Source organism: Eurosta solidaginis, chromosome 3 (assembly GCF_040869045.1).
Source record: "Eurosta solidaginis isolate ZX-2024a chromosome 3, ASM4086904v1, whole genome shotgun sequence".
NCBI classification, from domain to species: Eukaryota; Metazoa; Arthropoda; class Insecta; order Diptera; family Tephritidae; genus Eurosta; species Eurosta solidaginis.
Genome location: NC_090321.1, coordinates 150,656,809 through 150,680,940, shown reverse-complemented (window position 1 = coordinate 150,680,940; position 24,132 = coordinate 150,656,809). Strand labels below are relative to the sequence as shown.

The following is a 24,132-nucleotide window of genomic DNA, read 5'->3' as shown; positions in this document are numbered from 1 at the left end:
GCTAAATTATAGACTTGCAAGACTAAAAATTACCTAGAATTGCCGAAAAATTATTGATCTACCAAGATTTTGTTAAAAATTTTAAAATGTCTAAAAACGCGAATTTGTAAATATAAATTATTGTTTCTACTAGAATAAAATTTTTTATGATTACTCGTCTAGATGTGTATTTGAATTGAAAACTTTGTTCAAGCTCTTTTTCTGACGTGTAGGTACCGTACGCTCAATAACCATATCCATGGTAAGTTGCTGTTCGACTAACAAAAGATTTTAATTTTCAGTAGCAACCTCATGTAAACATCAAATTCCACCCCATACACCCAATATTCCAATTATTGACGACCGCTAAAAGCGCACACTCAACATAGCTGTGGTAGGAAAAGTTAGGTGAAGTTGTTGGAAATAAACTCAAAGGACCTTTCGTTTCCGAAATGAGGAGCACTTGTCTCTGTCGCATCATATCAGTCTCGGTTTGGCGAAGAAGGCGTTCGTACCTAACGGAGGATACTAGATGTTTTAAAGCACACGCATAATGAGTTATGTGATTGTTTGAATGTATAGACCCTTAACATATAAACCTCCTCGCAGCGCGTTTTTTAATGAAATAACACTGAGTTTTAAATGTGGGCTAAAATAGCCAAAGTGCATCAACCGTGAGTTCCTATTTGATGTGGATAACATGAGAAAAGGATAGTGCTTTCGACTGAACATTGTTTCAAAGTGTTGAAAATAATTTGTGTGTGCGGTTTGTTTGCGTTGTGGATCTGCTGTTCGGTATAGGTACGAGTTGGTTTTAATTGCGTCACATGTCAAGTTCGAAGCTTAAGTGCTTCGCATAGTCTTATTATAAATGCGAATTCGCTCGTATTTAGCGGGCATCGTGACCAACCATTGAAACTCTTAGCACACGAATTTGTGTTTTTGTTTGTATACGTCCGTATCCGCATCCGTTGTGCAACCGTACGCGTTCGAACAATGATTCGGAGTTATTTTCCACGAATTAACATATCAATTAGGTTCACGTACACTCTCTGACCTAACATTATGACTATGAATATACATAAAATACATTTAGAGGAAAGGTATGTTTGAATAGCTCCAAGATCTCGCCGTTCCTGATGTTTACCACAATGAGTCTGTGTTCGTGTAAAATATAGTTGCGTGTGTGTTTAATTTACGGTGACGCGTAACAACGCCTCCAATCACCAACAAAGTGTGAGCATTTTATTCGCAGTTCGAGTAATCGGTAGGCACAGAAAAAGTTTACTTTGCAAACCTCAGCCTCTTTCCCACCCACTCACAGCCTCATAACGAAAAGTTTGTAGAAAAGTAAAATTGTTTGACGGCAGTTTTATAAAGAAAATAAAGGAGGCCACCATCCCACTGGCTATTAACGTGGTGTGCTGTCAGTTTTGGCATTGACGATATGTCGCATAGTAATGGGTTCCTTATTGACCTAAATACATATTTACCTTTTCAAAAGCCATACGAAAAACGGATGATATGGGTCGGTGTTTGCTTTAAGTTTTGTAGCAATGTTGATTATAATGACTTAGTATTTGGAATGAAAGTTTTGTAACCTACAGTTCAGGTAGGATTAGCGGTTAGGTTATTTTCATTTTGTTAAGTTCTTAAGGTCTTAAAAAAGGGCAGTAAATACATGCATACATATACAGGTTTTTAATCATAAACAATGCATTATCTTTTCTTAAAGTTGTGTTAAAGCATTGGATTTCTAATTATGTACACATTTTGAAATTAGTAAAATTTTCAGACTTGGCTTTTTCCAACTGAAATAAAGGCATTAATGAGATATATGTATCTTGAGGAAATACTGCTTTTGAAGGTGTAATTCGGAGTCTACTCAAAACTGTATCATAATGGCATAATTAAAAGTAAATAGTGTTCGGCAAAGCCAATATATTTCTGTTAATCCATGGCTTGAACCGACCGAAAAAAATGGTAAAAATTCGTTTTCTCATCAACTCATATTTTTCTAGAAATTTTGATATGCCGATTTTGCATCCGGCATTCGGTTTGACTGCAATACGCTATGCTCGCATTGCTGGCAAAACTTACCCTTTTTCCAATTTTATGAAGCTGCATTTAAAAGCCTCAATAAATTAAAGAGCAGTAGCTGCCATAGCTCGTAAAAAAAGGAATTTATTCTTTTAACACGTTATTATATCCAGTATGTATGGAATTCATTGAAAAAAAATCAACTTTTTACGCGCTAAAATCGTAGTGTCAATTTAATAAGTAGGTGTAAACTGTGTTGCCTCCAAATTTACATTTTATTGAGGAACCTCATAAATTTATAAGATTTCTGCAACTCATAGGCTACTTATCGTTTTAAGGAAATAAGCTTTATTTCTTCCAAAACGTAAAATTTATTTCCTTTTACTATCTCCTAATCACTTCATGCTAGTTTAGGTTAGTAGTTGGTACTTGTGTCTTTGGCAGCACCGTGCAACAAATGCACCGGTCGAACGGTTGCCATTTCTAAGCCCAGAGCATCTACGAAGGTGACATCGGCCAAGGCATAAACTGCATTGGACCGATGTCCCGATCGTAAATATTCTTAGCTGGCATACGGAGCAACGGTGTTGGGGGACTAGGAGTTGACGACTCCTTCTTACGCGAGTGCGTATATCAGAAGAGGAGGGGAGAGACGGGGGCAAAAGATGGTGCTCGGCATTGCTACTGTCCATGTTATGTAGATAGTAGAGATGGGTTTCAGCAGCCGCGTTAGCTGGAGGCGCCGTTTGGCGCAAGCAACAGCGCACAGTTTATATGGCCTGCTGGGCAGCGTTTCTGCTAGAAGGTGGCGGAGGTACGGAGAGTGAACCGTGGCACGTCCTTGGACGTGAACAGCAGGCAGCTACAAAGGTTTTGTAGACATTTGGGGGGAGACGAACGTTTGGTTCTAACCCCGAACAGCCCGAACGATATAATCTCCTTTTACACGTGATAAACTGGACAGAGTATGACCGTCTGAGATAAATCCTTTTCCGCAGCAGAACCAAAGCCTTGGGCCAGGTTTAAGTTCAATACCTTCCTGGAACAGAAGGGTATGGAACAGTCCAACTACAAGTAGTTACTCCGAGGATGACAATTTGTGGGAGGGACGCAACAATTTAAATGCGGTTACACTAAAATTACAGCCATAGAACCCTCTGCCGTGGTAATCGGTATTTCTGGGGTCACTGAAGTGTTCGATATCATATTAATCTATATGTCGGAAACTTATCCTTGCATTTTAAATACAAAACACCAACAATATAGCAACATAGCCAGATGAAGCAAAACGAGTTAATTAATTATGCAGACGCACTGACATCATATGAAAACAAAAATGAACAAGTTCTTTTATTATGGGCTATTTCAGTGGTCTCGCAATTTGCTTGTAATGAATGAAAGACTTAAGGACCAATTAAACTTCCTTAACCCTAACGCCATAGTCGTAACCATACCTATATCCATAACCATCTCCAATGTGATCGATTAATGGTGTCTTAACCTAAAAATCGTGAAAATTTCATAAAAATGAAGAAAACGCAAAAAAGTACAAATATATTCCAAAAAAAAAAAATAAGTATCTTAGTCATAACGTATACAAAACAATGAAGAAAATCTACAGAAAGTTATTAAATTCACCAACTCAAATATTTTTAGGTTATGGATATGGCGAGAAACCAAAAACCAATTGGTTGGCTATGGTATGGTTATGGCGTTAGTGTTATGGTATGACACCATTAATCGATTACATTGATTTCCATAAGGTAGGTTCGATGAGCTGTTTTATCTGGTTATGGTTTTATGGTTATACGTCACCATTTAAGCTAGCGACATACTTAGCGGCACTTCACTACTTTTTGCATGTATTCTTATAGAGCAAATCACACCTAGGGGCAGCAGCACTGAGATATTACTGAGATATCTTATTGAAATTGAATTATAACAAGGAATATTTCTAATAAAAATGGCCTAGATCGGTTAAAGACCACTTTTATTTAAGAGATTTTGGAAAAGTTCGTAAGTGAATGTCATATGTAAATTCTATTTGAAACATTGTTTTATATCAGTCGTATTTTACTTTCAAAGTGTCCTTATGACAAGAAAAAGGTAAATTGAAAAAAAAAGAATATGGGCGTGGTACCGCCCCATTTTTTCCAAGCAATATCGCACGTTTATGGAGCCGTAACTCGAAGAAGAGTTATTATAATATTATTATTTTCCTTATAATGAAAAATTAGTTAATAGCCACACACTGTTTTGATAATACTTTTTGTCAAAAATGTGCCTCAGTAGGATTGGAAAAGTAATACATCTGAAATGAACTGTATAATTGACACTCACGCTGAGTATATAATGATCGGTTACACCCGAACTTACGGTTGATTTCTGACGAGCGCAGGGTGTATCTCTTAGTCCCTGTTTCGACTTCCGATTTGAATCCAGATTCTGGTTCTTGTTTCGGTAAACTAACTTTCATATCTATATATATAAAAGAAAGTGACGTTAGTACAAACGCGTATAACTCAAGAACACCTGCACCGATTTGGATGATTGACATCAATTCAGATTGTTCTCTGGCCAGAATAGCAGAATATCCAATAAAATTCCTAAAAAAAAATTTTTTTTTCCTATACATTTTGTATGGTGAGAATTTTTATGATATTTTTTTTTGGAAGAAAAGCTCAATAATAGCTCTGTGGATTATAATAAAATATCGAACATACACTCTCTATGTGCGCGATATGGTTATTTTCTTATACATCTATATATATAAAAGAAAGTGACGTTAGTACAAACGCGTATAACTCAAGAACACCTGCACCGATTTGGATGATTGACACCAATTCAGAGTGTTATCTGGCCAGAATAGGAGAATATCCAATAAAATTCCTAAAAAATTCGTAAAAAAAAATTTATTTTCCTATACATTTTGTATGGTGAGAATTTTTGTGATATTTTTTTGTAAGAAAAGCTCAATAATAGCTCTGTGGATTATAATGAAGTATCGAACATAGACTCTCTATGTGCGCGATTGGTTATTTTCTTATACATCTTAATATATACAAATGACGTGTCACTATGTGTAACCGCGATGGACTCTTAAACTACTGATTTTGAATTTGTTTTGCACCCCGTATGTAGTTTGATCTAACTTGAAATATAGGATAGGTTATATCTCAGTTTATATTCGCAATATTATTTTATTGCAAATTTTTTTATTTGTTTATACGTAATAATAAAATGTTACGTATACGCATCGGCACTCACATTTTCAGGTGGTGCGGATATACTTCCGTGTAATTGGTTGGTGTTTAATTAAACAACGTGCTTATCAATAAAAAATATTATAGCGAATGATATCAAGTATAGCACATCACCAGGCGAACTGAGAGGGTGGGGTTTCTGAGGCGGCCTGCGATTTAGAGGTACTATGACATTTTTTTTAATTCAGGAGAGTCTTTAGTTGTTCCGTGTGAAATTTTTAAGCCGAATTTCAAAAGCAACGAAAATCTGCATCTCGTTTTAATATTATAGTGAAGTGTGAAAAATAAAAATCTATATATGTATATATAAAGAAAGGCTAAAATGTGTGTTAGCTGGTCGCCTTTGTTTGAGGAGATGCGTCGGTCGATTTTGTTCAAACTTTCACACAAGTTGCGTAAGCCTCACGCGGTGGTTACTACATAGATTTGGTTGCGATCGACGTACAGGGTCTCGAGATATAGGCTGAAACGTGGACCCGAGTACCCCTAGAATGTGTTTGTAGAATATGGATAACAAATGAAAGCTGTTGATGAGTGCTTTAGTAGAAGGTAATTTTCATACCACTGGGTGTCTAGGGTCTCGATATATAGGCCAAAACGTTGGCCAGTGAATGCCTAGACAGTGTTTATACAATATGGATATCAAATGAAAGCTGTTGAAAAGTGCTTTAGTACAGAGTAACATATTATCCAGAGGCGGACTGGGACTGGGATTGGGACTAGGACTGGGACTGAGACTCTGAGTGGGACTGGGAGTGGAATAAAATACATACCACCCTCTGGGACAGGCAATAAGGGATGCAGAAGAATGAGAAGAAATTGAGAGAAGAGAAAAGAGAGAAGGAGATTGAGAAAGAGATAGAATGAGACGAAGATGGAGATAGATGAAGCGAAAAAGGAGTGAATAAAAGGTTTAGGAAAAAGTGTAGAGGGAGGAAGGGCAGAGTAAGACGGAAAAAGCTTATGAAAATGTGTGCAGATAGGCCAAATTTAGGGCAGGACAACGTCTGCCGGGTCTTCTAGTTATCTATAAAATACACGTACAAAGCAGTATGACATATAGCTCCTCACATAACTTATGAATATACAAATTGAATTGTTATGAATACTCTTTAAGGCCCAAACACATTCGACTTGTGGGTCGCTTTTATGCTTACGTTACGTCAACTTACGTTTTAAATTTCTTCTTGAAATTCACTGCAATTTAAAAAAAATCTTCGAATCGCCATCGCCATTCAACATAATTATAAATATAATTTTATGTTCTGCTAAAAAAATTGTTGTTTTTATTTTTTCATCATAAAAGAAAAACAAAATTTTACTTTCCGTTCATTTGGAAGGGAAACTTACAACGTGCGTTACTTCAAAGTAACGCCAGCACCAAAACGACGCAAAGGGGAAAGTGTTGTGGCCTTTAGAGTTGCGTATTTCAAAATGCTTAATGCATTTATTAAGCATTCTTTAGCATACATATCATACTTTATGTGATATTTCCACTTTCTTTTCGACCTGGATACTGAGTTAAAAATTAAAAAAAAGTGCTGCCGATAGTTTCCAAACTAGGCTATAGTTCTCTGAAAAAATCGGAAGTTTTGGCAAAAAAAATGCCAGGCGAAATATTATACGATTTGGCATGGTCAAAAAGCAGATCATATCATTTTACTATTTATTTTATTATTTACAAGCTTGAAACTTTTCTGGCACTGACAGTTTTTGCAATTTTCCGTAAGAAATCATATTCATCGCTTTCTATCTTTACGTTATAGCCACGCTTCCTGACAGGTGAAGTCATTAGCACAACATCAATGTGACGGCGCCCTTAATCCGGTCATGAATTTTAAAGTAGTAGGAAGTAAAAATTTTAGTACTATTTTGCTACATTTTTAAAACCTTTGATAAGTAATGTGCGGAAAAAGCCAAACTCGATATATCTCCACATTGGAAACGGGAACATGAAAGAAAAGAGAAGAGAAAACAGAGGAAATGGGAAGAAAAAGTAGAGGAAGTTGTTCCCTCGAATTGAAAAGTAAAGAGAACAAAAGAAAGATGCAGACTGAGAGAAAAAGTATGGAAAAGGTTAGTGGTTTGAGACAAAGTAGTAAAAAGGGGTTAGTAGGAAGATTAAGAATAAGGATAAGATTGAAAGTAATAGTGGAGTTAGACTTGGATAAGATCAAGAGCGGGAAAATAAGAGGAAAAGGGGGAAGATTTGCGGTAGAATGAATGGGCCGATTACAGATAAACTAGATAATCCTGAGGGGAGAGGAAAAAAGAGAGGAAGTGGGTTGCAGAGGAGAGGCAGGTGGATAGATAGAGAAGGTTAGAACAATGTCTGTCGGGTTTGATCATAAGACTGGGAGTCTTTCATGTTGGTCTAAACATTTCCAGGGATAGCCAGAGCTGATTAAAATAATTCTCATAAGGTAAAGTTTTTTTTGCCCTCAATTAAATCAATAAGCTCTGATTTGTTGAAGCATCGTTGCTGTAAAACCTCTACCGCTATATATTTTTACACCAGCTACCTCTTTCTTCTCAATGTGCCTACTTCGACGCTTGGTTTACATAGACCAATGTTGGGACTTGGGACCGCCAACTGCGAGTTTACGTGTTACAAAAACTTTTCCAGTTCCTCTCAGGAAAAGTAAATAAACCTTCCCGCAAAAGAAAATACAGACCGCAGGCGTTTCTTTCTTGTATGTTACTTCATATTTCAGAAAGGCCTTAACGTAGTATTTTTTATTATACTGAAAAAATCAATACTGCAGATAAGTCAACAAGCAACACTTATATTTATGTGGGCGATTTTTGTTAGATGCAACTCCATTTTGTAATATTGACTCACCTGTCTAGTTTTATTGCGTCGCGCGTCGGCCCCAAAGCTGAATGCTTGAATTGCTTGCTATCTAAAAATAATAAAATATAGGCCATTTATATCTCCCTATAGGTTTATGATTAATTTGCCGAGATTTACAGCCTTATTGTGTATCTCGAACGATAGCTTAGACGAACGAATCGCCTGCTGACGTTTTCGTCTGAATATTTATGTATTTTTGAAGGGTTTTCCTCATATCTATGTTTGATTTTCTGATTTTTATCATTAAGTGGCAACTTTGGGATCTGTTTACATTTGTTTTAAAGTAAATAAAGATATTATATTGCAAAAAAATGTGTGCTGCTATTGCGCTGCTGGCTGAGGAATCTTAAGGAAGGACAATATCGAGAAGATTGCGCGACCACACTAATGCGATGGAACTACCTGATAATTCGCAGAGTGAATAACATTACAGCTTTAACTCAAATTTTGAAGTTTCTTTCATACAAATTTACTTATGCAAAATTTTTAAATCGTAAAGGAACGCATTTTTAAACGGTTTTATTTAGCTTGATTTGACCAACTGAACCATAATTATTACGCCTCACATTTTTAGAAATTTCACGCGGCCAACGCTTTTATTTAATTGTCTGATCAACGCCCTAGATTGATGAAGAATGCGATGCCCCCCCCCCCCCCCCCAATTACTTTACCGAACATAAATTAAATATTCAAAGAAAAAGAAAATTTAAATGTTCAATATTTAAAGTATTTCAAAAATAAAATTTTGTATGGAAATTCCAAGGTGTGGAAATGAAAATATCTAGCATCAATACTGCGGGCATTTTTTTCTCAACGGAATATCATAGAGAGTAAAATTTTGCGTGATATGTGCTTTTCCTTGCGTGCAAAAATGTGCTCCAGAACAATTTTTTTTGCAGGGCTTTTGCAACAATTTTAAAAGTAGAAATTTATTTGACAGAAATAACAAGTAAGGAAGGTTAAGTTCGGGTGTAACCGAACATTACATACTCAGTTGAGAGCTATGGTGACAACATAAGGGAAAAAACCATGTAGGAAAATGAACCGAGGGAAACCCTGGAATGTGCTTGTATTACATGCGTATCAAATGAAAGGCATTAAAGAGTATTTTATGAGGGAGTGGGCCATAGTTCTATAGGTGGACGCCATTTAGGGATATAGCCATAAAGGTGGATCAGGGTTGACTCTAGAATGCGTTTGTACGATATGGGTATCAAATGAAAGGTGTTAATGAGTATTTTAAAAGGGAGTAATCCTTAGTTCCATAGGTGGACGCCGTTTCGAGATATCGCCATAAAGGTGGAACCGGGGCTGACCCTAGAATTTGTTTGTACAATATGGGCATCAAACGAATGGTGTTAATGAGTATTTTAAAAGGCAGTGGGCCTTAGTTCTATAGGTGGATGCCGTTTCGAAATATCGCCATAAAAGTGGACCAGGGGTGACTCTAGAATGTGTTTGTACGATATGGGTATCAAATTAAAGGTATTAATGACGGTTTTAAAAGGGAGTGGTGGTTGTTGTATAGGGGGTCGCCTTTTCGAGATGTCGCCATAAAGGTGGACCAGGGGTGACTCTAGAATGCGTTTGTACCATATGGGTATCAAATGAAAGGTGTTAATGAGTATTTTAAAAGGGAGTAATCCTTAGTTCCATAGGTGGACGCCGTTTCGAGATATCGCCATAAAGGTGGACCAGGGGTGACCCTAGAATTTGTTTGTACAATATGGGTATCAAAAGAAAGATGTTAATGAGTATTTTAAAAGGGAGTAATCCTTAGTTCCATAGGTGGACGCCGTTTCGAGATATCGCCATAAAGGTGGAACAGGGGTGACCCTAGAATTTGTTTGTACAATATGGGCATCAAACGAAAGGTGTTAATGAGTATTTTAAAAGGGAGTGGGCCTTAGTTCTATAGGTGGACGCCGTTTCGAAATATCGCCACAAAGGTGGACCAGGGGTGACTCTAGAATGTGTTTGTACGATATGGGTATCAAATGAAAGATGTTAATGAGTATTTTAAAAGGGAGTAATCCTTAGTTCCATAGGCGGACGCCGTTTCGAGATATCGCCATAAAGGTGGACCAGGGGTGACTCTAGACTTTGTTTGTACGATATGGGTATCAAATGAAAGGTGTTAATAAGTCTTTTTAAAAGGGAGTGGGCCTTAGTTCTATAGGTGGTCGCCTTTTCGAGATATCGCCATAAAGGTGGACCAGGGGTGACTCTAGAATATGTTTGTACGATATGGGTATCAAATGAAAGGTGTTAATGAGTATTTTAAAAGGGCGTGGGGGTTAGTTCTATAGGTGGACGCCTTTTCGATATATCGCCATAAAGGTGGACCAGGGGTGACTCTAGAATGTGTTTGTACGATATGGGTATCAAATTAGAGGTATTAATGAGGCTTTTATAAGGGAGTGGTGGTAGTTGTATATGTGAAGGCGATTTCCAGATATCGACCAAAATGTGAACCAGGGTTGCCCAGAACATTTATATATATAATACCACGAACAGTATTCCTGCCAAGATTTCAAGGGTTTTTTATTTCGCCCTGCAGAACATTTTCATTTTCTTCTACATAATATGGTAGGTGTCACAACCATTTTATAAAGTTTTTTCTAAAGTTATATTTCGCGTCAATAAAACAATCCAATTACCTTACCATGTTTCATCCCTTTTTTCGTATTTGGTATAGAATTATGGCATTTTTTTAATTTTTCGTAATTTTCGATATCGAAAAAGTGGGCGTGGTCATAGTCGGATTTCGTTAATTTTTCATACCAAGATAAAGTGAGTTCAAGTAAGCACGTGAACTAAGTTCATTAAAGATATGTCGATTTTTGCTCAAGTTATCGTGTTAACGGCCGTGCGGAAGGACAGACGGACGACTGTGTATAAAAACTGGGTGTGGCATCAACCGATTCCGCCCATTTTCACAAAAAACAGTTAACGTCATAAAATCTATGCCCCTACCAAATTTCAAAAGGATTGGTTAATTTTTGTTCGACTTATGGCGTTAAAAGTATCCTAGACAAATTAAATGAAAAAGGGCGGAGCCACGCCCATTTTGAAATTTTCTTTTATTTTTGTATTTTGTTGCACCACATCATTACTGGAGTTGAATGTTGACATAATTTACTTATATACTGTAAAGATATTAAATTTTTTGTTAAAATTTTACTTTAAATTTTTTTTTTAAAGGGAGTAATCCTTAGTCCTTCTCCGATTTAGCTAATTTTTATTAAGCGTACATATAGTGATAGGAGTAACGTTCCTGCCAAATTTCATCATGATATCTTCAACGACTGCCAAATTACAGCTTGCAAAATTTTAAATTACCTTATTTTAAAAGTGGGCGGTGCCACGCCCATTGTCCAAAATTTTACTAATTTTCTATTCTGCGTCATAAGTTCAACTCATGTACCAAGTTTCGTCGGTTTATCTGTCTTTCGTAATGAATTATCGCACTTTTTCGGTTTTTCGAAATTTTCGATATCGAAAAAGTGGGCGTGGTTATAGTCCGATATCGTTCATTTTAAATAGCGATCTGAGATGAGTGCTCAGGAACCTATATACCAAATTTCATCAAGATACCTCAAATTTACTCAAGTTATCGTGTTAACGGACGGACATGGCTCAATCAAATTTTTTTTCGATCCTGATTATTTTGATATATGGAAGTCTATATCTATCTCGATTCCTTTATATATGTACAACCAACCGTTATCCAATCAAACTTAATATACTCTGTGAGCTCTGCTCAACTGAGTATAAAAAATGTGCTCTTAAAGAGTTTTTATTTACAAGCATATTGGTGTTTGAATTGTCGGTAAAAGTCTAGTTGAGGGGTTGACTGCTAATACGCTACCAAAAATATCGAGAGAGGTGTCAAAACACGCGTATTGACGTCGACAATAATAATGTGAAAAATAAACTCAATTCAGTAAAAAAATAACACAACATACATAAATTTTTCAATTCACATTGCCAGTTTTATTTCATATAAAATAAGATTTACTGAAGCGCTTACATAAATGAAATGTTAGATTTCATTGTTTGATTTGCTTACATTAACTTTTTCTAAATATGTACATTTTAAGAGCTTGAATCAGCCAAGGAAAACCTTCCGTGCTTTTTGGTCTGCGAATATGGAAATTACCGATTCAAAACTAATGCTGCGAGCAAGGCTGGACTCCAACGCCAATGTTCCAAGACTTGTCAAGCGATTGTGGCTCATAGTAGAACGTAAAAAATTTTTCACGCGAGACAATAGACTAAAAGAACGCTCCCACACTGACTGGAAGTGTGCAAAATATTCTTAATGCTATGCAGATGTTCGGAAATAATACTTCCATCTTCAAGACATGAAATTTGTTCAGAAGTTGAAATGGTGGCAGCCAATCACATCCCAAATTTGCTAAGTGGATGGCTTTGAGATGAATGATTTCATCCATTAGATCCGTAGAAATATCGATACCATAAATCGTGCAGAATGGCGCTGCCTTTTCTGTGAGCTCTTCTTCCGTCAGATCCTGATGCTTCCACAAAAAACTAAATTTAATCGCAATGTCATTTACGGCTTCGAAACGTCTTGTCATGATACCAATCAAGCAGTCCAAAAGAACGTAAAAAACTTGCTGTTTGAATTGAGTTTTGGAATCACACTCAGGTGATTCGCCAGGTAATTCATCGAACTGGCACTTTCTTATCTTCCTTCTTTTCTCTGCGAAGGTATTCACAACTCCTATACTCCCTGCCAGAACCTTACATTCTTGGAGTATGATCGACCATTGATCCCTGAACTTCTTCAACTCATCAATCAGGCTACGTATATTTTCTGTTTTCACGTCCAGTGTGGAATTTCTAGCTTGCAGTACCAGACTTCCATGGTTGATTACCACCAACACTTTGAGCCAAATGGAGGCTAAGAGGATACACTCAACTTTCCCCATATATGCTTCAATACCTTTCAAATCCGTTACTGTTTGTGAACTCAGATTCAAAAGCTTGATTTCATCAATAGCTTTCAATATTTGGGAAATGTGAGTTGCGAAAGGTTTCACACTATCCACAAGAGCAAACCATCGTGTTTGTGACATGCTGTGCAAGGAGCAATTAGTTTTTTCTTTCAGAAATTTTCCAACTCTGAGGGCTTGCGCTAAAGATGTTATAAAAGTTCTGCATAATACCGAAAAGTTTGATGACTTCTGCACAACATTCAACAGCTTGCACTATACATAAATTTAAACTATGACAAAAGGTGCAAATATTGCCAGGGAGCTATCTCTCAGGATATGACTCTGCGCTCCTTTGTAATGACCGCTCATATTACTGCCATTATCATACCCTTGCCCACGGCAGTCATTCATGGAATATTTTGCTTTTTTAGAGTGCAGCGAATCAGCTCAGCGATAGCTTCTCCTGTTTTTGCGTTACAATCGACAAACTCTAAGAAGCGTTCTTGGATTTTCCATTTTCCGGAGTCCCTGTCTAATAAAACATAACGCAATATAAAAACAGTCTGCTCAATATGCGCCGAATCAGGGGTTGCATCCAATATTACTGTGTGTAGTAGGATGAAACACAGGAACGACAAGAACAATAATTCGGAAGGTCTCATGGAGGGAGATTTGGTACTACTATGCAACCCTCACCGGCGAAAAGGTGTTCCATCCAAATTTTAGTGCAGTTGGGAAGGCCCGTACAGAGTTTCGAAGAGGATCAGTGATGTCATCTACCGCATACAAACCATTGGGAAACCAAGAAATAGAAGGGTGGTTCATTTGGAGAGGCTAGCAGCGGTTAGATCGAGAGATTTGTCTGATCGGAAAGATCAGACTTAGGTGGAAGGCAGTGTGACGGAGAGATACGCACAAACACATGTAATCATCAGCCGAAATAGTACTCACATATGCACACGCATATGGTTACAAACTAAAAGTATACTTATATATGGCTGGAAGCCAAGCATTAAGTTCGAGAAATTAGTAGACCTTAGTAGAAATATGCGAATGAAGCAACGGAGCGTATAAAATCAGTGCAATCTGAATAGTCAGGAATGTAATAATCTAATAAAGACCATTTTGCATTTCTGAATATTGGAGTTATTTAATCGACAATTTAGCGATTCCAACGTTTGCAGAAGGTGTAAAATAAGCGGAGTTTCACTAAATTCGTTACAATATATTTTATCGAGAAGAGATTTCTTGCGAGTCTCGCCTTCTCGCGATATTTTCGAATCTCGAATTACTCATAAGGTTCCCGAGCTTCTCGACTTTCAATGTAATCGATTCATTGGCTGTCTTATATATACATAGCTTACAATTTCTTCTGGAGCACAAGCGAAAATGTCCACAAAACTACAAGTAAAAAACACAGAAATATATAGAATTGTGCCAATGCACCGTCTGAATTGAAAGTCGAGAAGCTCGCGAGTATTACGAGTGTTTCGAGAATCTCGCGAGAAGCCGTGTTCTCTATTTCTCGTTAAAAAAATAAAATATTGTGAACAAAATTATATGTATAGTAAATATGTTTTGAGTTAAGTGTCATTTGAAAGCAATATAATCAATAAAAAAGTCACAAGTAAAAAAAACCAAGTGTATAAATACTGTCCATACAGCGACTAAGTTTATATCGAGAAGCTTGCGAGATTTAAGAGTACTTCGAGACACGAGAATCTCGCGAGAAGTCGAGTTCTCGATTTCTCGGTTTTCGGAAACCTCGCTTGTGTTCGAGAAGAAATCGTAAGCTCTAATAGAAACCAATTCTTCCTATCAAACTTATCTATTGGTTGAAAAAAATATAAAATATTTTAAATAATTTTAATATAAAAGTATAATAGTTTCACGTATAAAAGCACAAAATTTTTAAACTAAGTTGAATGAGTTTTTCTTGATACAAAAAAATTCATATAGATCTGATTATATATTTAGTTATTATTATTTTTAAAACTACTTAAAAATTTAAGAACCATAAATTATTTAAGCCTTTTGGTCCTAAACGATTCCTTTTGTCAATCATGGTGCACTGCTTACAGGGATGCACAAAAACAGTCTTGCAAATTTTGATAGGCTGGGATATTCTGATGAATGATTATCCCACCATTTCAATGCCTCAAAATATTTATCAGGATTTATTTTACACGAGCAGTACATTTGCAATTCATCTCGTCTATCTGAACGGTTCTCTGTAGTAATCACACTTGATAAGAATAATCTGAAATCTACATCTTGATTTGTGGAACACATTTAAGTATTATCGACTGCTAAATCAGTTGTTCAAATTATGTATGTATGTAGGTATAGATCGAGTTGCGTCTTAAACGGATCGACCGATCACAACCAAATTTGCACAACCCACTAGAAACCTTCCAAGGATGGTCATAGGCTAAAAATAATATCGATATATAAAAGGGGCGTGGCACCTCCCATGCAAAATGAATATTTGGTACTACATAACTCTGAAGGTATTAATGCTAGAACATTGAAATTCAGTAAGGAGCTATAAGAGGTCAATCCCTAACACCCCCAAGAAAATGTAGGGTGGGCAGAAGGGAGCATGGCACCTCCCATATTAATGGAATTTATCATACTGCATATCTCTGGATGTAGTAATGGTGGGATAATGAAAATTGGTAAGCAGCTATATGAGGTTAAGTTCTAACACCTCCAGTAAAATGTGGAATTGGGGAAAAGGAGGCGTGGCACCTTCCCTACAAATGGGATTTTTCAGAACTATGGCTGCCGTACAAACTTGGATTATTATAACAGCTAAAGTTTGACTACAGAGTTCTTTGGCTGTTAATCCTTTTGGTTGCTTACTAATCTTCCGCCGTTAAAATTTTTTTGTTAAATTCAGTCTATCCACATCTTCTATCTATCTATCTATCTATATATATAAAATTCAAATTATGTATGTATGTAGATATAGATCGAGATCGACCCACTAGAGACCTTCCAAGGATGGTCATAGGCTAAAAATAATATCGATATATAAAAGGGGCGTGGAACCTCCCATGCAACATGAATATTTGTTACTACATAACTCTGAAGGTATTCATGCTAGAACATTGAAATTCAGTAAGGAGCCATAAGAGGTCAATCCCTAACACCCCCAAGAAAATGTAGGGTGGGGCAGAAGGGAGCGTGGCACCTCCCATATAAATGGAATTTATCATACTGCATATCTCTGGATGTAGTAATGGTGGGATAATGAAAATTGGTAATGAGCTATATGAGGTTAAGTCCTAACACCTCCTCTAAAATGTGGAATTGGGGAAAAGAGGGCGTGGTATCTTCGCTACAAATGGGATTTTTCAGAACTATGGCTGCCGTACAAACTTAGATTATTATAACAGCTAAAGTTTGACTACAGAGTTGTTTGGCTGTTTAATAATCTTCCGCCATTAAAATTTGTTTGTTAACTTCAGTCTACACCTTCTATCTATATCTATATATATATAAAGTTAAAATTATGAATGTTTATATGTCAGTATAAATCGGGTTGCGCCCTAAATGGATCGGCCGATCACAACTAAATTTGAATCACCCACTAGAAGCCTTCCAAAGACGGTCATAGGCTAAACATAACTTCAATATAAAGAAAGGGAGTGACACCTACCATACAAATGGAATGTTTGATACAGCATAACTCTGGAAATATTCCAGGAACATTGAAATCCAGTAAAGAGTTAAATTGGATCAATCCTTAACACCACTAATAAAATAAGGGTGAGTAAGAAGGGGTGCGGCACCTCCCATACAAATGGAATAATGATAATTGGTATGGAGTTATATGACGTTAAGTCCTAACAGCGTCAGTAATATGTGAATTGAAAAAAAGACAAGAAAAATGGGTCTTTCAGAACTATAGCTGCCTTAAAAACTTAGGTTATTTCAACACGTAAAATTTGATTGCAGAGTTGGGGTTGGCTGTTATTCCCTTAGTATTCTTTTATGTTATCTGTAGGGTTGGTATTTTTAGAGACGCCAGGGGGAACCGGAAAAAACATTTCTGTTCAATTTGATATTAATTGATGTAAGATCAAAAAGGGAAATCACTATGGTAGTTGCTTTCTCAGATATCGCGGTTACCCTCTGTGTAGTGGATGTACAACTCCGCATTTAAATGACCACTGTCTTCAAACATCTAATACACCGATGTGCAACATAAGCAAACGTTCAGGCCAAAGTGAGGGTGTGCGATGTGTGCACCATTACTCATAAACAGTCGCTGCAAGTTTTAGACCGAACCCTTAAGAATTTAAGGTGTAATGATCATCCCAAAGGTGGGGCTTTCCTGTTACTTGCTGGAACAGCCGCAGTTGAAGTAAATGTGTTCTTTTTCGTCTATAGACATGTTTACGTACAAAAATTTACTCTCTTTAGAAATATGAGCAGGCATTTTGGCGGAAACACTTCGGCAGCACCTTTTGCTAACCAACTTCTTGAAATTAATTATGGGAAAATTTCTATTTCTTTACTAACAGATTTGATTTCTTTTCCTGCAAGTTTTTTATCGGACAATTTCGAAAACAAAAAAGTTTAAAACTAAAGATTCTATTGATACCGGTAGATTTGTCTTTTCAATTTTAAATGCCTCAAATTTCCTATTCAATGAAGCTCGAGGAGATCATTAGCTGCGAATCAAGGGATTAATGAGCGCAATACAAATCTTTATAGCTTCAGAGCTTCTGCAACTCAACTGTCAAACTCACGAGGGGAATCCTGTTACAAATATGAATATATTATACAACAACAATCATTAGCTGTAGCAGAAGTCAATCTTACCAACTCATGTTTTACCCATGGCCAGTTACGCGTAGCCTGCATATTTTTATAGAAACGTGGGGTAAAACCCACGGGCATAAGCTAGTATATTCTAAAAATTCTTACTGAAAGCTAAATATTTGCATGAAAATTCGCTGAATTTTCCCGAATTTTCTAAAAAGTCTTAACAACTTCCCTGTGCCCATACAAAACGCTTTGAGAATGCCCCACGCCCATTAGCCCCACGCCCATTATTTTTTTGTATTGCTTAATTGAATAATATGAATATATATTATATAATATTATTTTTATAAATAATTTGACATATATTTACCTTATTTGGCTATTTTATTTTTTGAGTCAAATGTGACTCTTGAACGTAGCAAAAATAATTTTGTTTACCACGTTCAATGAGTCACATGTGAACATATAGGGCCATCAGAAATAATTTAAGTTTTCGAATCGCAATAACGGTAAATTGATATATAAATGTCAAAAGCGTGTATTAGTGTGCTTTTTTGTTTAATTGAAGTTAGAAATATATACAAAAATTGAAGAAAATGATAAAAAGGTTTCAGAAAAAAATTTCGAAATTTTCTTTCATTTTCCTAAATTTTAGGTCTTTTGATATACGCTCATATAGAATTCACAAATATATAACGACACGTTCATACCAAGAAAGCGTCTTTAATTTGTATAAAGAAATGGGTCGAATGTGACTCATGAACTTATTTCAATACGCTCTTGTGAGTCACATATGACTCATTGGACAGGGAAGTTGCTAAGTATATATTTGGATTGTTGGTGTTATATAATAATACATATTTTTATAAAATATCGAAAATAATGGAGGTCGAAGCAAAACTTAGTAAAAACTGGAAAAATCTGAGTGATAATGACTTTTGTACATGAGTGTAAATATGTATGTGTGTTTGTATAAAAAATTATAAGGTCCCTTTATCTTACTTAAAAAGTTGACTTAAATCGCCCCCCTCCGCCGATATTATCAAATACTGGAACAGCAAAAATTTCATGCATTCAATACCTGCAACACAAGTTAGTGTCGAACGGAGATTTTTTTCCACTTTAAAACTTATACTGACAGGCACTACAATTTTTCCGATCAAAATGTGGAAGCATTTAGTCTTTTAAAGCTTAACAGCAATATAATGACGTATTTACAAACATTTTTAATGAAAAAAGTGAAAATAGAAGTAGTTGATGGTTTATTTTACAGAAGGAATATATTTTTAAAAATTCACAGTATTTAACCGCCAATAAGAAAAAACTGAGCCTAGTTTCAGTCATGTGCCTTGAACGGTTCAGGATATATCCGATACGGCAATAAAAATGTATATGGTAGGTGCCACTCCCCCTTTTCTAATGTCATTTACACCTCTCCATTTTTACAATATATGTTTTTTGCATCTACCTGCAATATTAGCTTCAAAGATATATGATTTTTCATATGTTGGTCTATATGTCAGATTCCACGCCTCCTTTATACCGAAATTGACACCTGTGTACTGAAAAACTTCATTTCCTGGAGATTGTCGCTTATTTCAACTAAATTTACCAAGCAGTGCTTGCACAAACGGAGATGAATTGTATAAAGAAGATATTCTCACTTTTTCATGTATGTTTTAAAAACGAAATACTTTAACAACCCATATACATATTTTGTAGACAAAAATACCAATCGATTGGTACCAAACTTGTTTACTTAACGGTTCCTTTGTGATTCCAACATATCTTTTATTTTTTACTAAACAAATATTTGGCAAAAGTGTTACGCTTTTTGTATGCCGCGCAAGGGTTTTAAATATATTTTGTTCTGTTCTAAACAATAGGTAACGCCTTTACGGGATATTTCGTTCTTTTGTGAAAGTTGTTGCCTGCTTGCAACGCAAAAGCGTTACACTTTTACCCTGCATAAAATGGCGGTGTAGCAGTGCAACTCTGATAAACTAGCTGATCGTAACAATTTATTTTCTTAACTTCACATATTTTTAGGTGAAGAAAATTTAAATGAAGGAAACAATTGATAATGAATTTTTATTATAATTGACAGCGTGGTTGTGAAAATCAGCTAATACACGGGGTAGCCATTATGTTCTTTGCATGCACTATTAAGGTTCAAAAATTTCTGGGGTAGGAGTAACTCTATTAAGGCTTTACCATTTACTTAGGCAACAATTTATTTCAGAAAAGAAAACGCCATTAGTGTCAAAAATTTGTTTACTAAAAAAATACCTGTTTTATAAAAATAATAACTGCTTGGGTCCCTGGCTTTGACACTTCTCCTAATATATTTGGACTCGTATTGGCAACCGAACGCTGTTCCTTTGCCCATTTTAAAAGAAGCAATGCGTTCATCGAGGTAGAATTTGGCATCGTAGCTACGGATATACCACTTTTTAGCATACATTCAATGGTTCAAATTTATAATTTTTGCAACGAAAATTCTCAAAATGTGCCAAGTGCGACATTTAGTTGACAATCTTTTTCTTAAGGAGTCAATTTATTTTGGGTGAACAATTAAATTCATGTGAATTGCTCGCCCAAAGCTGACTCGAAACATATTCATTGTTAACAATAAACATAATTAGATGTTTTTTTTTCGCTTTAAAACAAAAATTTTAATTTGGAAACTTTAAAATTCATGTGAAAATAAATTTGAAACATCTGATCAATTTCAGCCACTTTATTTGTTTTCATCATGTTTTGTAACGAACTTCTCCTCACAATTCTGCTTAAACAAGAGAAACCTACGAAGGTGCGTTTGGACTGAAGCGGGATGGCATACCTAGCTCTGCTTCAGTTTAGCTCAGGGACAATGGGGTGGGTTTGCTTCATCCTCGCGCAACGAAGTTATACTAAGAAAAAAGTGAAATGTATGCCGTCTATAAAACTACAGAAACATTTTACGCGAAACTAATCCAGCGAAACTAAATGTTGCAGCAAAAAAAAATTATTTTATATGTCTACTAGACAAGTACTCCATGGCAAAAAACGACAGTCGAGGGGAGAAAAAGGTGGACCATTCCCCATGTCTATACCCACCCAACCTGTTAACTACGAAAGATATTTTGTATGGTTTAACCCTAGCTATACTTACTTCTGCTCAGTTCATCATACCTCTACATTTCGTCATGGACCAAAAGAAATTTAGATCTTCATTTTAATATTCAAGTTTTTACGTTTTATTTAATCCAACTATGAACTAAAGTTTAAGTCCGACGCCTACATCAGAATACTTAATAAATTAGCATCCGCTTTGTGAAGGTTTAGGAATTTAATTTCAACATTTCACAAGTATCAAAAAAAACTATATGCCTAATATTTAATATTCGCAATTTTTCTTTTTCGAATTCAACACAACAAAAAAAACGAAAGCAATAAGAAAAATGCTTCCTACAAATTGAAACATGTATCTAATTAATTTTAGTTAATAGTACAAACAAAAAAAAAAAAACTAAATCAAAATCAATATAAAAAAATCAAACAGCATTATGTGCAAATGCCTGTATGTCGGTCGAAAATTTTACATATGGGGTATTCCATCCCATTTCGAACAATTTTGAACCCGACCCTTTTAGAATTGGCTGAAAGTTTTTCTTCTTTTTCTAGCTTACGAAAGACGTTTTTCAGAATTTTTTCAAATTTTTTCATCCAACTCAAAAAAAGTTACGAGTTTTTAACAAAAACACCGTTTTTGTTTTCAAAATGCTATTACTTTTTCAAAACTTGACCGTTTGGGATCTTTTTTTTAAACAATTTGTTTTTAAATGTACTTTTCGGAAAAAATAAAAAAGTTTTTAAGTTTTTTTTTTGAAATTTTTCAGTTTTTCGAGATTTTTCGAATTTCGCCATTTTTTTTTTCTCATAAAAAACTTCAATCAATTCCGCAATCATCCCCACTAATCCCGGAGTGGGCCGATATTTTTTTTTTATTTAATTGAAAAAAAAAACTTTAAAAATTGTTTTGTATTTTTTCCGAAAAGTACATTTAAAAATAAATTAAGAAAAAGATCCCAAACGGTCAATTTTTGAAAAATTTATAGCATTTTGAAAACAAAAACGGTGTCCAACTCAAAATAAGTTATGAATTAAAAAAAAAAAACGGTGTTTTTGCTACGCCTCACATTTTTAGAAATTTCACGCGCCCAACGCTTTTATTTAATTGTCTGATCAGCGCCCTAGACTGATGAGGAGTGTGAGACTAGTACCTAGGACCTACCTAATTATTTTCTATCTTTAAGTATTATTACTACTTAATGTAAGTATTGTTTTCAATAAAACCGTTTAACTTAAAAAAAAATTTTTAATTATTTTATTTTCAAGTTTTTTGTCTTTATTTAATTGCCTATTATTTCTCATTCTATTTAGTTCATTTAGTGACTCATTATTACAAGGACTTTTTCCTGAAAATTTGTTACAACCTAAGTCCTCAATACATAATCCTTCCAAAGACTTTACTCGACTCTGCGCCACGTATGCTTGTCCCTCCTCCAACTCCAAAATATTTTGATGTCACTTCTACCGGACTGTATGCAATATTTGTTCCAAATATGAGCCAAATCGGGCATCATAGATCGCTTTCTATTCTTGCATGTATTATGTGTTTCAAATATGAGCCAAATCGGACCACAAATACGAGTTTTGTGAATATCTCGATCCATGCACCACCTAGCGGCAATTTTTTTCACAGGTCGCTTTCTATTCTTGCATGTATTATGTGTTTCAAATATGAGCCAAATCGGACCACAAATACGAGTTTTGTGAATATCTCGATCCATGCACCACCTAGCGGCGATTTTTTCACAGGTCGCTTTCTATTCTTGCATGTATTATGTGTTTCAAATATGAGCCAAATCGGACCACAAATACGAGTTTTGTGAATATCTCGATCCATGCACCACCTAGCGGCGATTTTTTTCACAGGTGGATTTCTAATCTTGCTGTATTATGTGTTCCAAATATGAGCCAAATCGAACCACAAATGCGTATTTTGCGAATATCTCGATTCTTGCGCCACCTAGCGGCGTTTTTTTCTTATTATAGCATTGTCATCGGGTTCTGAACTACATTCCAAGTTTCAAGCTTGTAGCTTATCGGGAAATTACTTAAATTTTAATTACAAGATTCATTCACAACGGCCGTGCAGCCTGTCAACTCAAGCTAAATAAAAGCGTTTAAAAAGGTAATCACGGTCGAGGAGGTTCGACTAGTACTATCGGAACAACTTATATGTGATTTCTTTTTTTAATTACGTAGGTAAACAAGTTACCTTTTTCAAACACACACTCTCATAGGCATGCCCAAAAGCACACCAGGCAAATTGCCTCGAACTATGCAATGAAATATTGCGAATATTTTACATTACATTGCTCTTTCTTTTTTTTCTAACTTCTAAAACTTAAAACTTGTCATCTTGCAACTTCTTACTTAATACAATTCCTTTTATTTTTTTGTTCTTTGTATTTTATGAATATGTATTACATATATTTATTGTCTCTACATTTCTATTTTTATTTTTACCTAATAAGGTATTTACTTATTTATTTTTCTTCTGCTAACATTAATGCTTGCACAGTGCTTTGTTTCCTTCGTGATCGTTTCAGAACTCAATAAAACATAATATAATTAAGGGCTTCTTAAATATCGTATTATAAATTCTTTTTTTTTTTTTGTTTTTTTTTTTTTTTTTGTAAGTGAAATTTTTTTTTATTTAAATTAATTTATACTTATAAATTTTTATAATCCGGTTAAGGAAAGAAATGTCTGTCGCTACTTATTTTTCGGAATACATTAATAGATTGCAAGACTTAAGAAATTGCACTTAGCAACATTTTAGCAAAATTTAAACAAAGATTTTTTTTTTTGTAAGAAAAGAAATAAAAATAAGTATTTCACAAACAGCAACACTGGCACTATGGATTTCACATTTTTACTTTTTTGTTTGAAAAATCTTTTTAAACCTTTCCCACCAACATATCAAGGTTTTATTTTTTTTCTTTAAAAAAAACGTTTTCAATTCAAGTGCCGGCAAAAGACTGACTTTTTCTGCTGCAGTCAACATCAAGCTCATCTCAAAAAGTCTCGTTAACCTTGAACTAGTGTTGAACTAGGACTAGCGGTATTTACTGCTATTGTTCCAGCTTAGTGCAATGTTAATCAATAAACAAATAGTAGGCATAGAAGAATTTGAGATAATAGTCGG

General features: G+C 35.4%; 1 protein-coding gene across 8 annotated transcripts in view; it reads left to right on the top strand.

The window, feature by feature from the left end:
* The first annotated feature begins 495 nt into the window (after positions 1-495).
* LOC137244361 (homeobox protein 2-like) overlaps positions 496-24,132 on the top strand; it is a 664,619-nt gene continuing 640,982 nt past the window's right edge. For 6 of the 8 annotated variants that reach the window (XR_010950927.1, XR_010950929.1, XR_010950926.1 and 3 more), the window contains exon 1: positions 900-1,246. The gene's annotated coding sequence lies outside the window, so the exon portion shown is untranslated. Of the gene's footprint in view, positions 781-899; positions 1,247-24,132 lie in introns of those variants that run through there. The other 2 variants (XM_067773278.1, XM_067773279.1) reach the window with 2 other exon arrangements.